Here is a 15106-nt window from a genome sequence, read left to right as displayed (position 1 = left end):
TTGAGAACCATCATTCTAATCTTCTTTATTATGTAGAAATTGGCAACATATTCACACATGTGTAATGCAAGGAAAGAACCCATTAAGATTATAAATGGAGCGAGTGGGGCAATCCGTTCATCGCGGTAAGCATGTTCCTACTTCTTACTAAGTTGATAATGATTATTTTTGGAAACTATTTATCTCTGCTAAGTGTTCCATTGGACACATGCACTTTCATAAAGTTCCAAAATTAAATGTTCATCTTTCACTAATTTACTCACCTGCCATCCAAAATTTTGTGGTCCAACATAATCAGTATGACACTTCTTCTAGGAGCTCCTGGTTCCGGGAAAACAAATTTTTTAGAAGCACCTGCAGGGAAGTTGGATTCTTCTTTGAAGGTAGATTGTGTTATCTACTATCCACTACAACCACTTACTAACAAGAAAAGCATTATTGGTTAACCAAAACTGTGTGTTTCTTGATGTCACTTCTCTTAATAGCTCAAAGGAAAGGTCATGTACAATGGGCAAGAAGTCAAGTTCTCAACACCTAAATACATCCATGCTTATATTAACCAATATAATCTTCACAATGCTGAGATGACCGTCAGGGAGACGATTGATTTCTCTTCCGAGATGTTGGGAACCAATAATGAATTTGGTGAGGCACCCTCTTGGGCATCGTGTGCTACTGGTGTTACATATATTACGTAGCTTTACTTCTAGCATATATGAATGAGCTAATCTATAAAAAAATCCAAACAATGTAACTGAAGAAGTATCCCTGAAGATGTTCAAGGAGTTTATTTTCTGTGTGACATAAATACTAATATAAATTCTTGTTTGAAATTGCCACTTTTGGGATGCTAGGAGAAGGTTTAATAGGTAAACATGGTCGCGTCAACAAAGTGAACCAAGATCTTGACTCATTTATGAAGGTCATATAATTTTATTTTCTGCCAATTTTGGTACAACTAGAATCCGGTTCCTGGTTACTAAAGTACTTTTTCTGTAGACTAGCACCTTTGGAGAAGGAAACAATCTCACAACAAACTATATTATTAAGGTAACTTTGTAATCTGTCAATTTAACACATGCCTTGGTAACATAATAAAAAAACTTTGTGTAAATGTAGATACTTGGTTTGTCTGATTGTGCTAATACCCTAGTGGGTGATGAGTTGAGAAGATGTATATCAGGAGGACAAAAGAAAAGAGCCACAATCGGTAAGCATTTTATTTTTTTGTGCTATGTATCTTGTTCCTCTCATCTCCCTCTGTTCCCACTTCCTAGAGTGCATTTCCATGACTTTAGGCATACTAATTCGCACAAGTAAAATTCTATCACCTTAACAAACTCCATATTGTGTACAGTATTGCCTGATAAAACAAAAGTTAGTTCGTTTCATTACACCTGGTGGGGTCTATACTGGCCTCATAGATCAAAGAAGTCTTTTCTACACACTTTGTTCTAATTCTTGTGCACCCGGGATCAACTTACAAATGGGCCATATGAGAAGAAGAAATTCCTTGTTGATATGAGTAGTCTACCATTGTAAACTAACATAAATTCAAAGTTACACCATCAAAGTTCTTGATGTTTTAGATTAAATGGACAATGAAAACAATATTTTGGTAGTGAGTCAGTGGCATACTACATAATTTTCTCTTCCGAGTAAACCCCATATTGTTCTCCCAGAAAAAGTAGTTCCATAATAGGTTTGGTACTTATTCTACTAAAACAGAGCAACCCTAAATATTTGATATAACTAATCACCATTTGGAAAGGTAAAATAATTTGTCATAAGTGGAGCAAATGTTCTTCCACATCGATCAAGCTCAATCGAGATTGAGGCTCGATCAATTGCAAACACTTGTTTCATGATGAAATTGGTACGCAAAGCTTACATGCATTCATAATGTAAAAAAACACTTAGGATTCAACAAAACTCTCTTTTGAACTTGTTAAAATGATGTAACAAGAAATTATCTGCATTACTAGAAGGTACCCAGACTGCAATAAAGCTGCACTTAGGATATATATATATATAGAGAGAGAGAGAGATAGATATGGCAATTATAAAAAATAAATATGTTTGATGATGGTAGTGCCAAATATAAATAAACAAAAATATTGGTAAATAATCAATATTAGTTTTCCTTTTCCAATTTATCATAATTGTTGCATTTCAAGATGAATTTTCCAATGCAGAAGAGATGCTAGTAGGTCTGGCACGATGCTTCTTTATGGATGATATATCAACAGGCCTAGATAGCTCCACCACATATGAGATTTTAAAATTTGTCCAACAAATGACTCATCTGATGGATCTCACCATGGTTATTTCGTTGCTGCAACCACCTCCCGAGACATTGGAATTATTTGATGACATTATCCTATTATGCGAGGGTCAAATTGTGTATCATGGTCCTCGAGAAAATGCTATCAATTTTTTCGGAATAATGGGATTCAAATGCCCCGACAGCAAGAATGTAGTTGATTTCCTTCAAGAGGTACTAGATTAAGAAATCGCGACAAGGAACTATTAAATAAAATAGCAGTGCTAACAATTTATTCCTTAACAAAGTGATGTTCAAAATAACTTAAGGATATCAAGTGCATTAATACAACCAAGTAACATGCAATAGATGAGTCACAATTCTATCCGCAAAATGCAGTAATCTATATATAATTGTCTTAGCATAATAATGTATGACATAACTCTTCACCATCTATCTAGGTGACTTCTAAGATGGATCAAAAGCAATACTGGATTAGTGATGAAAATAAGTATCAATATTGGCCAATAGAGAAGTTTGCAGAATCCTTTCGTTCATCCTATCACCCTCAACTTGTCGAAGATAGCCTCTACATGCCAAACAATATGGGAAAACACAATGAGATTAAAAAAAGCGCAACCCGCAGTATCTCCAAATGGAATATTTCCAAAGCATGCTTTTTAAGGGAAGTATTGTTTCTCAAAAGAAACTCCCCACTTCACATATTCAAGACAGTACAAATAGTTATTCTAGCTTTTGTGATTTCAACAGTTTTCCTTCAAACAAATATGAACCATAAAAATGTCTTGACGCCAACAAGTACATGGGGTCCCTCTTTATAGCTATTGTGATAGTAAATATGAATGGTATGACTGAGATTGCAATGACAATAAAGCGACTCCCCACTTTCTACAAGCAAAGGGAGTTGCTAGCATTACCGGGATGGGCACTTCTTTGTTCAATTTTCTTCATCAGCATCCCAATGTCACTAGTAGAGACATGTCTTTGGACCAGCCTAACCTACTATGTGATTGGATACGCACCTTCCTTTCTCAGGTACTCCTGTTGGTCATTTTAGTATCTAATGGTCACAATGCTTGAATAAGTTGGAATAAAAAAGAGTTATCTTGCTTCCTACAGATTTATCCAGCAGTTTCTGGTACTTTTTGCGACACATCAAATGTCAATGGGCCTTTATCGTTTCTTAGCAGCAATAGGAAGAACACAAATGATGGCAAACATGCTAAGCACCACAACTCTTATAGCAATGTACATATTTGGAGGCTTTGTCATATCTAAAGGTTAGATGTTTTAGCCAGAATAAATAAGATGCTTGACAACCCTATAACAAAAAATTCATGTTTGAATACATGTGTTGAGCTAATATCCTCACTGGTTTTATACATCAAAATAGATAAACTTCAACCATGGTTGCAATGGGGATGTTGGACATCCCCATTCACCTATGCACAAAATGCCATTGCCCTAAAGGAGTTCCTTGATGAAAAATGGGCTACTGTAAGCAGTCATTTCAACTATCACTTTTAATTCAATGTATAGAGCAACACATTTTATCTATGACCTAATGGTGATGATCACTCATGATGACAGGAGTTTTACTATGCAAATGCTAATACAGTTGGTGAAGCTATCCTTGAGATAAGGGGGTTTCTCACAAAGTGGCATTGTTATTGGATTTGTGTCATCATTTTATTTGGATTCTCGGTGGTCTTCAATATCCTCACTACATTTGCATTGGAGTTCATGAAGTGTATATATCCAATCTATCAAAATTCGCATAAGTGTTGAAACACAAATGCAAACAAAATCATCCTAATTGTCTATGATTTGCAGCTCCACACTAGCATCAAGTTAATGCCCGTGCAACAAAGTCAAAGATGGATTGCAAGAACCACAAAATTGGAATAGGCAATACATCAACTAGTCAAGTTGTGCTCCCGTTTCAGCCTCTTTCCATTGTATTTGATCACATCAATTATTTTGTCGATATGCCTAAGGTAAGATCTTAAGCATATCGTGCCATACTAAATAGAAGCACTACTGCAGGATGCTGCTAACGCGACACTACGATCAGAGACCCTTCGACGAAACTGTGTGCGATGCCATAATCGCAAATGGTGGTGTGAAAAACCCGTCAAAAAAGGTGTAAAACGTTTGCGATGACGGATGCATCAAACACGGTTCAGATTTCAGTTGCGTGTGCGGAGCAGGGCATACGGTTGATCCACATGAACTGTTTGCGATTAGACAGAACAACAGAAACGGGTGATCCCCTATACTTTTGGGTTATCAAGACCTTTTTCTGGATTGTAGCCTCTTTCAATAAGTAAGAGTGTCGAACCCAACGAGGAGCTAAAGGTAGAACAAATATTCCCTCAAGTTCTATCGACCACCGATACAACTCTACGCACGCTTGAAGTTCGGTTTACCTAAAACAAGTATGAAACTAGAAGTACTTTGTAGGTGTTGTTGGATAGGTTTGCAAGATAATAAAGAGCGCGTAAATAAAAGCTAGGGGCTGTTTAGGTAAAGACACAACTAAAGTAAATATAGCGAGTCTGGAAAAGTGGTGGTAGGAGTTGCGAAATTGTCCCTTAAGCAATTGACTACTTTACTAGACCGATAGCAAGTTTTATGTGGGAGAGGCTGCTAGCATGTCATCCCTTACTTGGAATTCTATGCACTTATGATTGGAACTATTAGCAAGCGTCTGCAACTACTAACGTTCATTAAGGTAAAACCCAACCATAGCATTAAGATATATTGGTCCCCCTTCAAGCCCGTATGCATTAATTTCTATGCTAGGTTGAAGCTTCTGTCGCTCTTGCCCTCCAATACATAGTCCTATCAACATACAACTAACCCTATGGTGTGATCCACGCGCGCGCTCATATGATGGGCACCAAAGGACGGCAACATAACCACAAGCAAATTAAATCAATCATAGCAATTCATCAACCACCGATAGGACAACAAAAATCTACTCAGACATCATAGGATGGCAACACATCATTGGATAATAATATGAAGCATAAAGTACCATGTTCAAGTAGAGGGTACAGAGGGTTGCGGGAGAGTGGACCGCTGTAGATAGAGGGGGGAAGGTGATGGAGATGTTGGTGAAGATGGCGGAGGTGTTGGTGAAGATCGCGGTGATGATGATGGCCCCCGGCGGCGTTCCGGCGCCACCGGAAGCGAGGGGGAGAGAGCCCCCTCCTTCTTCTTCTTCCTTGACCTTCTCCCTAGATGGGAGAAGGGTTTCCCCTCTGGTCCATGGTCTCCATGGCATGGGAGGGGCGAGAGCCCCTCCGAGATTGGATCTGTCTCTCTCTGTTTCTGCGTTCTGTTCTGCTGCCCTTTCACTGTTTCGTACATATATGGAGATCCGTAACTCCGATTGGACTGAAACCTCCGTGATTTTTTACCAAAAATTAGCTTTCTTGCGGCCGAAGAAGGGCATCAACCGCCTTACGGGTGGCCCACGAGGCTCAGGGGCATGCCCAGGGGGCAGGCGCGCCCCCTGTCTCGTGGCCACCTCAGGCACCGTCTCGCGTTGATCTTTCTCCCAGATTTTCCAAATATTCCAAAAATAAGCTCCGTCCATTTTTATCCCGTTTGAATTCCGTTTGATATGGGGTTTCTGCGAAATATAAAACATGCAACAAACAGGAACTGGCACTGGGCACTGGATCAATATGTTAGTCCCAAAAATAATATAAAAAGTTGCCAAAAGTATATGAAAGTTGAATAATATTGACATGGAACAATAAAAAATTATAGATACGACGGAGACGTATCAACGGGCAGCCATATTAATGCGTGTGCGGTATACGGCATACGGTCCGCTCCCATGAACTGTTTGCTATTAGGGAAAGCAACAGAAACGGTCATCCAGATCAAGGTGTGTGTGATATACGGCATATGGTTCAGTCAAATGAATTGTTTTCGATTAGGGAAGAGAACATAAACGGTTCAACTTACGGTTCAGTCGAATGCACACGAACGTGCGTGATCGTGTGCCGGCCCCAAACACTGGCAACACAACTTATAAATTGACGGATGGAGTACTATTTACAGTGATGCATATAATTAATCAAAGGGATCGCACATGTCTATATTGACTAGAACGAGAATGCAATAGCACAATAAGAATTAAGGCCACAATGATGCGATCGCAGTGGTGGTTACAGGAGGCAAGAAGAAAGATGCATCCATCAACGTACGACCTCCTCCTCCTCAACTCAGTGCGCCGGGCCACTGTCCGGCGGCTAAGGAGCGGCGGCTTTTGTGGCGAGGTCAAGGTGCTTCTCAGCTAAGGCATCCAAGGCTTCCTGCCGGTTGAAGAAGGCCAATGTCGTAGCGTCCTCACTAGCCTTGTAGATACCTATGTACACGATTCGCTCGTACACATGGATGTGTAGGTCTATGGTTTGTTGCAGGGCGAGGCGCCTCGCGGCGAGCGCGACCTCCAGGTGGATATTCTTTGTGGCGTCGGCGGGCTGTCGCATGGCCACCAGTGCTTGAAAGAGGTTCCGACCATGGAGGCCGATTAGGGTGGCAGGCAATGAGGAGCCTGGGCGCGCGAGCTGGAGGAGTACGGCGATGTCGTCCACGAGCTTCTTGACGACGGTGAACCTGTTGGTGGTACGAACGATCATCTGGTCATACTGAGAGTCGTAGCTGGCGTCGACGGTGGCCATCCACCAGCTGGTCACCAACACCATGTGGAGACGATCCATGGTGCCATGCCGCACGTCGGCGTCATGGACCATCTCGCACAGCCGCTGGCCGCTCGCGCGCATCGCCGCCGTGGGTCTGGAGTGAGAACTTTTGTGCTTATTAGTGTAGGTGCTTAGGCAAATGCTTAGGTGCATACGATGTGGTAGATGCATTGGAATGGAGGGGCGCCTTTATATGAGTGCAAACTGCGTTGCATTCACATCGTGCCGGTCCTCCTCCCATTACTTCCCTCATGCATTCACACGATGCTAATTGAAGGAGGATGCATCATTGGCCGTTCAACATTTCGGGAACCGCTACCCTCTCCCTCGTCTGCATTAAAGCCGTATCGGGAACTGCACCACCCACTATCAAATCAAATAGTACTGTGCCGCCCGCTGCACGCCCGGCTGAACATGCCTCCTCGCCTCCATCTATGCTTAATTACTGAATTTTAGTTGCAAAAATTAGATACTGCTAGTGATTTTTAGCTTCATATTTTGACAAATCGCAGTGTTACAAGGTTGGCAAATGGCAATGTTACTAGATCAACAAATGTCAATCTTTCTAGTTTGACAAATGGCAACATACCCAATATGACAGATGCAAATCGCACCAAATTGTTTGTAAGTGGTTCACACGAGTCATCCAAAAGAACCGTTTGTGTTCAAGAGATGCACAAATCCTGCTCTCACTTTGCATACGGGTGTTCTATCTAAAAAGTTTGCGATCAAGAGCCATTAAAACCTATAGCAATTAAAATCAAGACACGTGGCGTCACGTGAATGGTTAACATAACACACACAGATTGAATTATACAAACATTTGAGATATTAAAGTGGCAGCTATTTTTTCAAAATGCCTTTGTTGGCTGTTATTCGAGTGCGCCTTCTCTCAAAATGGACACGAAAAATACAACAGATGTCGGGTGCCATTCCATTATAGCATGCCAAGTTTCATCAATTTTAGACGAGTTTTGGATTTACTATAATTTAAAAACAAAGTATCTCAACATTTTGTCGGCAATCAACGTTGCCCTGGTGTTTAAAATTCATTCTCATTTCTTGCATGGGACCTAAGCATGCACCCAAGGACAAAGATTAGATTTTTCAACCAATTTATATGCACTGGAGCATGTGCATGTAGTTCAAATTTGAATTATGCACATAAATGCATTGAGAACTCAGTTAATGCATAAAAATGTCCAAACGAACCCCGAAAAATCACAAAAAATAACACAACACTCCTGCTGTTCTAAGTTGACACGCGAAATTTTTTGAAACCAATAAGAGGCAATGGGTATCGTTTCGTCCCCAAAGGTGGGGCGTTCCCTACTGAAACAATCATGCTTGTTGTGAGAAGCTCTGGTTTGTGAGAATCATATACCCAAACCTGCCCCAAATGGGACAAAAAAATTACCACGGCATGTTGATGCCGCTCCATGATATCATGCCAAATTTCATGAATTTCAGACGAGTTTTGGATTTACTAGAATTTAAAACCAGATATCTCAATGTTTACGGCCGAGTGACGGTGGCAAAGTGTTTGACATTCATTCTCATTTCTTGCATGGGACCTAAGCATGCACCCAAGGACAAAGATTTGATTTTTCAACCAATTTATATGCACTGGAGCATGTGCATGTAGTTGAAATTTGAATTATGCACATAAATGCATTGAAAACTCACTTAATGCATAAAAATGTCCAAACGAACCCCGAAAAATCACAAAAAATAACACAACACTCCTGTTGTTCTATGTTGACACGAGAAATTTTTTGAAAGCAATAAGAGGCAATGGATATCGTTTTGTCCCCAAAGGTGGGGCGTTCCCTACCGAAACCATCATGCTTGTTGTGAGAAGCTCTGGTTTGTGAGAAGCACATACCGAAACCTGGCACAAATGGGACAAAAAAATTACCACAGCATGTTGATGCCATTCCATGAAAGCATGCCAAGTTTCCTGAATTTCAGACGAGTTTTGCATTTACTAGAATTTAAATACAAAGTATCTCAACGTTTTGCCGGCAATCAACGTTGCCCTGGTGTTTGAAATTCATTCAATTTCTTGCATGGGACCTAAGCATGCACCCAAGGACACATATTTGAATTTTCAACCAATTTATATGCATGAGAGCATGTGCATGTAGTTCAAATTTGAATTATGCACATAAATGCATTGAAAACTCAATTAATGCATAAAAATGTCCAAACGAACCCCGAAAAATCCCAAAAATTGACACAACACTCTTGTTGTTCTATGTTGACACGAGAAAAAAATTTGGAAGCAATAAGAGGCATTGGATATCATTTCGTCCCCAAAGGTGGGACGTTCCCTACCGAAACCATCACGCTTGTTGTGAGAAGCTCTGGTTTGTGAGAAGCATATCCCCAAACTTGCCCCAAATGGGACAAAAAATTTACCACGGCATGTTGATGCCGCCCCATGATAGCATGCCAAGTTTCATGAATTTCGAATGAGTTTTGGATTTACTAGAATTTAAAAACCAGGTATCTCAATGTTTGCGGCCGAGTGACCGTGCCCTGGTATTTGACATTCATTCCCATTTCTTGCATGGGACCTAAGCATGCACCCAAGGACATAGATTAGATTTTTCAACCAATTTATATGCATTGGAGCATGTGCATGTAGTTCAAATTTGAATTATGCACATAAATGCATTGAAAACTCAATTAATGCATAAAAATGTCCGAACGAACCCCGAAAAAATCCTAAAAATCGACACAACACTCCTGTTGGTCTATGTTGACACGAGAAAAAATTTGAAAGTAATAAGAGGCAATGGATATCGTTTCGTCCCCAAAGGTGGGACGTTCCCTACCGAAACCATCCGGCTTGTTGTGAGATGCTCTGATTTGTGAAAAGCATATCCCCAAACCTGCCCCAAATGGGACAAAAAAATTACCACGGCATGTTGATGCCGCTCCATGATGGCATGCCAAGTTTCATGAATTTCAAACGAGCTTTGGATTTACTAGAATTTAAAAAACAGGTATCTCAATGTTTGCGGCTGAGTGACCGTGGCAGGGTGTTTGACATTCATTCCCTTTTCTTGCATGGGACCTAAGCATGCAACCAAGGACACAGATTTGAATTTGCAACCAATTTATATGCATTAGAGCATGTGCATGTAGTTCAAATTTGAATTATGCACATAAATGCATTGAGAACTCAGTTAATGCATAAAAATGTCCAAACAAACCACGAAAAATCACAAAAAATAACACAACACTCCTGTTGTTCTATGTTGACACGAGAAAATTTTTGAAAGCAATAAGAGGCAATGGATATCGTTTCGTCCCCAAAGGTGGGGCGTTCCCTACCGAAACCATCATGCTTGTTGTGAGAAGCTCTGGTTTGTGAGAAGCATATACCCGAACCTGCCCCAAATGGGACAAAAAACTTACCCCGGCTGTTGATACCGCTCCATGATAGCATGCCAAGTTTCATGAATTTCAGACGAGTTTTGGATTTACTAGAATTTAAAAACAAGGTATTTCAATGTTTGCGGCCGAGTGACGGTGGCAGGGTGTTTGACATTCATTCCCATTTCTTGCATGGGACCTAAGCATGCACCCAAGGACAAAGATTTGATTTTTCAACCAATTTATATGCACTGTAGAATGTGCATGTAGTTCAAATTTGAATTATGCACATAAATGCATTGAAAACTCAGTTAATGCATAAAAATGTCCAAATGAACCCTGAATAATTCCAATTCTTTTATGATCACTGCAGATAAAAGGTCTAGCAATTCAAACACCGTCCATGGCCGATGTGACCCCATTATATAATTCAAATCAAGACGATAAATCAAGTTGATCCCACACAGTTTATTATATCCAACCGTGTGAGATGCAACACAAAATATCTTGGACCACCGTCGGAGTATAGTACGCATATGGCTTACGCGAGAAGGTGCGACGGCTACAGTCCACCGCCCGCTCTGAATAAGGGACCGTGTCTGATGACACTTTACGCGCCAGTTTTTTGGCTGAAGCGATTCCAAATTTTTGCCTTCCGCGGAAATATCTACCTCCCCGCCCCCTCCCCCTTACCAAAAAGCCACATTTCCCCTATTTCCGCCTTCCTTTCCAAGTTGAAACCTTCACTCCTTGCTTGCAGCGCCGCCTCCTCGCCGGCGACCCTCCTTCACGCTACTCGGCCTCGCCTATCCAGGCAGGTAATCCACACCCGACCCCCATCCTCCTCCTCCTTCCACATCCCACATGCCCCGACCGCCGGCGCGAGTGAGACACCTTCCACCCAAATCACCGACCCTTCCACCAAATAAGCGCCGGCCTAAGCCATGGTGCACGCAGTATAACCAGGACCTCAAGGAGCATTTGGCAGCGGAGAAGCAAATCGCGGCCGCACGCGCGGATGAGGTTGCGATGGCTGCAATTCGTGTCGACCCCCAGATCTTGGAGGAGCACCTCGCCGTCGAGGCCACCGTTGACGCCTCGCGCGCCGTCCTAAGCCATGGTGCACGCAGTATAACCAGGACCTCAAGGAGCATTTGGCAGCGGAGAAGCAAATCGCGGCCGCACGCGTGGATGAGGTCGCGATGGCTGCAATTCGTGCCGACCCCCAGATCTTGGAGGAGCACCTCGCCGTCGAGGCCACCGTTGACGCCTCGCGCGCCGACGCCGTGACGCGGTTGGCTGCTTTAAACGACAGTTCATGGCGTTTTCTCGAGGCCACCATCGGTGCCTTCGACGAAGACTGCGAGGTGTTTTCTCAGCGTGCATGTGCTTACCTCATCTCAAGAGCCAATAGGTTGGTGCCCGGAGCGGCTCAGGCAACTCACCACTACAACGAGGGCACCCACAATGCGGAGGCCTCGCCCTCTTCCATGTCCAAGGAGCCAATCGTCATCGATATCTGCGACAATGAGGAGTAGCTTATCTTATTAGCTCACTATAAGGACCCATGTTCAGTTTGCTAGCTACTACCTTTCCTTAACAAATTCTAGTGAATTGTGATATCTACTTTTACCATGCAATCTTCTGCTATAGTGTATATGTTCTATATGTCGTGCAATGTGGTGTTCAGTTAACTGCTTGGTTCAATTCTGCAAATGTGATGTTCAATTCTTCAAGGTGCAATATTTCCAAGTTGTTAAGCATGCTTGGTTTGGTTAACTGTTTGATCTTCTATTAGGAGTATGTTATATTGTGCAATGTGGTGCTCAGTTAACGTTTGGTTCATTTGTTGTGGTGTTTAGTTAACTGCTTGGTTCAATTCTGCAATGTGATGTTCAATTGTTGTGGCTGCATTCTGTTATTGTATACCATGTGAGGAATAAATCGAATTTGGTTGTACTAAATACATGAGAAACAAAACAATTGCTATATTGCCAAGTTGTTAAGCATGCTTGGTTTGGTTAACTGTCTGATCTTCTATTAGGAGTATGTTATATTGTGCAATGTGGTGCTCAGTTAACGTTTGGTTCATTTGTTGTGATGTTTAGTTAACTGCTTCGTTTAATTCTGCAATGCAATGTTCAATTGATGTGGCTGCATTCTGTTATTATATACCATGTGAGGAATAAATAGAATTTGGCTGTACTAAATACATGAGAAACAAATACAATTGCTATATTTCCAAGTTGTTAAGCATGCTTGGTTTGGTTAAGTGTCTGATCTTCTATTAGGAGTATGTTATATTGTGCAATGTGGTGCTCAGTTAGCGTTTGGTTCATTTGTTGTGGTGTTTAGTTAACTACTTGGTTCAATTCTGCAATGCGATGTTTAATTGTTGTGGATGCATTCTCTTATTGTATACCATGTGAGGAATAAATCGAATTTGGCTGCACTTAATACATGAGAAACATATACATGTGCTATATTTTCTAGTTCTTAATCATGATTGGTTTGGATAAATGAGTTTTCCATGTGGCTTGAATTAATCTGATGAATCTGCAATGTGCTTATTTTTCATCAACATATTTTACTGATAGCATGCGAACCCTTACTTAACCTGATGACTAACTACCTTATATGTGTTGCAGGGAAACAATGGGAAGCACCGAGATTTACAAGATGGTACTAACTATTATACCTTGCCTTTTTTTTATTCCTTTGCCCCATTTCTAATATAGAGAAGATATTTATGCACATCCTTGTTTTCAGCCGATGATTACCTCTCAAACCACCTCTGTGGTCAGGAGGCGAGGAAAGTTTTCATACAACACCCACGGTTCAATATTGAAGTGTTCCTGAAGAGGTCGAAGGATGGACGGTCAATCATCCACAAGCACTGGCCTAAAGTTGCAAAGACCTTCAACATGAATGAAGGCTCCATATTCGCCTTCCGCTTCAGCAGTTTTCCAAATGAGATCATCTCTCTATGTACCGTCTATGATGCTAATTTCGAAAGGTTCTAGATGTTGCATGTGAAACTTGCTGCTGGTGCAGTTGTGTAATGGGGTAGCTGAGTGCTGAAGTTATATCATGTTGTACTCCGATGTATTTCAATTATGAAATCCTGCTTCCTTAATATAGAAATGGAATATATTATGTGCTTAATATGAATGCCAATTAGATTAGTAAATGGATTATTAATAATAGGGCAATTAGCCCGCTAATTGGCCAATTAGCGGTTTTCCTATTGCAAACGGTTAATGAGAAAACACCGTGGGCGATGACCTCAGGCAACGCACACAGTTTCTAGGAATAAACCGTGTTGGATCAATGAACAATCACACACGACATTCTCTTGAAAACTATTTGCGTTATGTCACCTTGCGCAAACGTTTTCCTTGGAGTGACTGTGTGATGTATATATGAACGGAAACGTTTAGCGGTGACTGACTGTGTGGGATGTACTTACGACCGGAAATGATTTCGCCTGTATAATTGTATTTTTTTAGCACTAATGTACGTATTTCTGTATTTGAGTGCTCGCCGGTCGCACACGACCTCATTTTGCCGAGCGTGTGTGCCAGGATGGCATATCCTCGACGGTTTCTGGGTCGTGTGGGAAGGACCCCCCCCCCTATCGCCCACACTCACTAGGTGACGGTTCCGAACGCCATCGGGGAAAGGGGTTAAAAACCGTTTGTTTAGCACCGACGCGTACCAGTGAAGCATCCATTCCACTCACTACTAAATAGTATCCATTCTAGTAACCTATTAACCAAATGTATGCATAACTTCCACTAGGAGATGATTAAGTATGGAGTATCAAAGAAAAAACTTCAACTGCTACAAGATGTAAGTGGTGTTTTTAGGCCAGGAGTATTAACAGCTCTAATGGGGATCACTGGTGCTGGAAAGACAACATTGCTCGATGTTTTGGCTAGAAGAAAAACTGGAGGATATATTGAAGGTACTATTAGGATAGAAGGATACCCAAAGAAGCAGGAGACATTCTCAAGGATCTCGGGTTATTACGAACAAAACGATATTCACTCCCCTAACCTGACTGTGCATGAGTCACTACAGTTCTCTGCATGGCTTTGACTGCCATCAAACGTCAAATCCCGCGAAAGAGATGTATGACCATTGACCTCTTGCATTTTTTTTACCATTTTTGAAGCTAATATATAACATCGTCTCTCACAAGTTTACTCTTCAAACCTTCTTTAGATATTTATAGACGAAGTAATGGACCTAGTTGAATTAACTGGATTGAATAATGCCATGGTGGGTATGGCAGGAGCAACAGGCCTGTCAGCCGAGCAGCGAAAAAGGCGAACACTAGCCGTGGAGTTGGTAGCTAGTCCTTCCATCATATTTATGGATGATTCGACCGCTGGTTTGGATCCCTGTGCTACAGCAATTGTCATGAGAACAATAAGAAAGACAGTAGACACTGGACGAACTGTTGTATGCACAATACATCAGCCAAGCATTGGGATATTTGAATCATTTGATGAGGTACGAGTAAGTCTAGATTGTAACATATCAAAGCAAATTCTACTAGAACATGAAGAAAGAAAAAGAATGGTCATGTGATGTTAAGACTGAAAGACTGAATATAGTATCCAACTATGTATTACATAGAACCTAACCATGATTTTTGCTAAAAACAAAGCATCAAATATAGTTGTCCCTCGGCACTAGGGTCACAGTTTTT

The 15106-nt window shown here is 41.4% G+C and overlaps 1 pseudogene; it reads left to right on the top strand.

Annotated features, from left to right (window-relative positions):
* Positions 1–584: 584 nt before the first annotated feature.
* The window catches only part of LOC123097118 (ABC transporter G family member 45-like), a 29414-nt pseudogene continuing 14892 nt past the window's right edge, over positions 585–15106 (top strand).

The sequence above is a fragment of the Triticum aestivum genome, chromosome 4D (assembly GCF_018294505.1).
Source record: "Triticum aestivum cultivar Chinese Spring chromosome 4D, IWGSC CS RefSeq v2.1, whole genome shotgun sequence".
NCBI classification, from domain to species: Eukaryota; Viridiplantae; Streptophyta; class Magnoliopsida; order Poales; family Poaceae; genus Triticum; species Triticum aestivum.
This window is presented reverse-complemented; position numbering and strand designations above follow the sequence as displayed.